Source organism: Camellia sinensis, chromosome 11 (assembly GCF_055761805.1).
Source record: "Camellia sinensis isolate YWXY chromosome 11, ASM5576180v1, whole genome shotgun sequence".
Classification (NCBI taxonomy): Eukaryota; Viridiplantae; Streptophyta; class Magnoliopsida; order Ericales; family Theaceae; genus Camellia; species Camellia sinensis.
The window spans coordinates 45,944,458-45,948,156 of NC_138971.1; the positions used below are offsets into that span (position 1 = coordinate 45,944,458).

General features: G+C 29.0%; 1 non-coding gene across 1 annotated transcript; it reads left to right on the plus strand.

The window, feature by feature from the left end:
- The first annotated feature begins 285 nt into the window (after positions 1-285).
- LOC114304273 (small nucleolar RNA Z159/U59) lies at positions 286-368 on the plus strand. Its single transcript, XR_003644005.2, has one exon. It is a non-coding gene; the product is annotated as a small nucleolar RNA Z159/U59 (small nucleolar RNA).
- Positions 369-3,699: the final 3,331 nt, after the last annotated feature.

Sequence of the window (3,699 nt, forward strand, 5' to 3'; positions counted from 1 at the left end):
TGTATTTTTCATGATATTTTAGCTAACCAAATGTGATAATTGATATTTTGGTGGAATGATCATTTTATTTCACTTCTAATGAACCAAACACTACTTCAAAGCTTGATTTTGGTTTAATTCCTTACAAATTTTTAGCAATAAGACTTGTTGGAGTTGTTGATGGATTTTCATTGGTTTTTTAAATTTTAGCTGACAATTTTTGTGAATATTTTTGTTTAATGTTGAGAATCTAATTGCATGACTTTTTTTTTTTAATGCTTTTTGGTCTGTTAATTAATTGCTTGTGCCTCTGATGATGATGAAAATAAACTTTTGTTCTGCTGAGAAATTCCATGCTGAAAATTTATGGAGACCTGAACTGAAGAGGCTTGAGAAAGATCTTTTAATGCATCATTTTGATTGTTTTAAAATTTTTGAACTAACCCTCTGCTTGTTTGCTAATAAGTTTTAGTAAAGTTAAGAAATTCAAAAATTTCCTCACTGAATCTTCATGGTTTTATTAAAGTTTATCAATATGTTTTCAAATGATTTTGGGTTTTTGGATATGATAGACTTTGGTTGTTCTCTTTATTATTAAGTAGACTTTCAAGATCTTGATATCTCTTATGATGATCACTACAAACATTTGTTTTCTTGAGAACAATCATGCTGATATACATGGAGACCTGAGATGAAGAGTATTTCATAAGATCTTTGTACAAACTACCTTCAATAAGTCAGTAATGTTACTGTTGAATTAAGTTTCTTCATTGCGCTTTCTCTACCATTTTCATGCAAATTTATTTCTACTTGATTAGGGTTTCAGAATAAGGATAATGTTTTTGTCTCGGCAGTACTTGATTAGGGTTTGTTTAGCTTTATTTTTAAAATTTTGTTATTTGGCTGTTATTTAGTGTTATTTGATTTCCAATAAACTTTTTTTTAATGTTTTAATTTTTGTTCTTCACATTTTAGAGATTCAATTAGATGTATTGATAAAGTAAAAAATTTGATTAAAATATGTTAATAGTTCCCTAAAGATAACTGGTGCATGGTGGTCACTCTTTTCATCTGCTGATCCACTACCCTTCTTCTGCCCTGTCTGGGATTTGAAACGGGTCTATGAGGGTTAAACTGTCCAGCGTTTGTACATATACTAGTCATAGGTGCAGACATTAACTAGGGCTTTTTGTATGCATGATTTGGGTAATTAGGGCTAGCCTCAGCACTTCAAAGTTGGATTGGGTTGGGCCAAGTTCAAGGTTGGACTTTTACCCATCTTTTAATTGAAATATGAGGGTTGCTGTGGTTCCTTTAGGCCCAATATGCTTTAAAAGGTATGAGAAAACAAATTTGAGATAATTATAGGGGGATTCTATTTGCACCCAATAAATTATTTAGTATATCCAATTTCTTAGTACTCTACTCTCTATCAAATTATTTAGAATCATAGTTTGCTTTCAATGCACACTATTTTTTTCACAAATTACCTTTCAAGATAAAATTATAATTTGTCAATGATAGGAAAAAAAAATTAATAAATGAAGGTTTAATGTTATGAATTTCATCAAGTCCTCCATGGAAGGCATATGGAAGAGGCCAAACTGAACCGAATGAATCTATTTTAAATGGGACAAATTTTCTGCAAAATCTTTGTAATGGTGGATGGTTCGGAATAGGTCAAAACTGCGACACTGAATTGTTGATTCGTCAATAATTATTTTAATATGTAGTCGTAATAACAGCTTAAACTTTGTGGTTTTTGGTTCTTTTTAAGTAGTTTATACACTATTCAAAATTTATTTATTTGGATAAACAAATCTAGTATCTTTAAGTACTATCTCAAAGTTTGTGCTTTCCAGGATGATTCAGTCTTTGAGGAGTGATAATGGTGAATTTTGATGGGGTGGATTAGAGTTTTTGAATGAGAAAGAAGATGAAAACAAATAATTGAAATTTGGTGAAGAAGATGAAAAGATTTGAATATGAAAAATAGACATAAGGGATTAGGGCGTATTACAAGAAAAAAATAATATTTTATTTTAGAATTTAATGTGTCATGTTTACTTGAGTCGCATTTACCACTCCATTGTCTAAATTTTGAATTCATGAAGAAAATGAACATTTGAACCGGACATTGGATGTATTTTCAAAAGAAACGGAAAACTTTGATATTTGAACATGGCATGGCATTGCATTCACATATATGAGACTGCTTAAAATATATGTACTTTGTTAAGATATCTCTGCTAGGTTTTGTGTTCGCCCCTAGTGGATTTGTGCAGGAAATGATGTAGTGATCCTGCCTAGTTGAAGGTGCGGATTGTTTTGAAAAGGGCAAGAGGCTCTTCTTTTGTGTATCTTTGGCAAGCAAGAGCTTATTATGTTTGGTTTTGACAACTTTTTGTGTAACCGAACTTAAGTTTTGGAAGTTGTAGCCTTTGGGCATATGTTTTGCAGTTATTTCTTTACTTGTTATTGTTGCACATACACCCTTTTAGGAGATTAAATATATATTGCATGTGAACACTTTTGTATATCTTTCATCTATATTATTATATAAAGTGAGCCTTTAACTTAGTTTCTTGAAACTTTTGCCATGTGGCATTTAGATAGGGACTCAATAAACCAATTATAATCAATCACTTCCACATTCTACTTTCCCATGTTTGTCTCTTAAATTGCTGTACAATTTCAAAAAATAAAAGTGATGGGTCTTCAACTTTTTAGAGAGAGAAAATGGGTCTGACATTGGTTGGTAGAGCATTTAAAAATAAAAAAATTCAAGCATTGATTTTTTTGAGGAAGCAAATTAAAGGCGCAGTTTTGAATTTTGAAACTCAAACTTATAGGTTCACTCTCCTTTTATTGTTTCACAAACTTCTTATTTTGTGTATTGGTGGAAGTGAAATTTCTGTTTGTGTATGTGGGAGTAAAATTTTTGTTTGTAAAGATTTGCTGGGAATGTTTCTATGCGGTGTTTGAAGATGAGATCCACAATGCAATTGTGGATAATAAGCTTTTCAAACATGGTGAACGCATTGCTATTGGCGCTTCTGGTGGCAAAGGTTATTGTTTCTTCTTCCTATTCCATCTTTAATCTTTTAATATTAATAAATATTCTAATATGATGGTACCGATTCGAGATTTTCAAGTATTCCATGTATTTGAATTGCAATTTCTTTTATATATATATATATATATAGTCTATTATTTTTAATTTCATTATTTATTTTTAATTTCATTATTTTTATTTTACTTTTTTATTTTATTTCTTTATTATGATATATATATATATATATCAATTGTGATGAATCAATTCTCCTTCTCTAAACTCTTTATTTATTTGTTTCCAACTGGTGGATTAATGTAGAGTTATTTAATTGAAGCTATTTTATTTTTATTTTTTAAATTTTCTAACCTAGGGTTAATTACTATTTCTTTTCACCCATTTTAAAATTAATAATGGAAAAGAGATAGAATACCTATAAGATTATGTATGAGTAATAGAAAAATTTTAATTTGTTTGTTATAGCTGATAAGGTTAAATTTATTTGTTTATTTTTATATTTATCGATTAGCAGTTTATTTGTAGATAATAAAAAGATTCCAAAAAATATTTAAATAAAAAGAAAGAAAGATATAGGATATCATGAGAAATTATGTACGAATATAATTTTAAATTTGGTTAAGCAAATAAAAAATTAAAAAAACTATAGG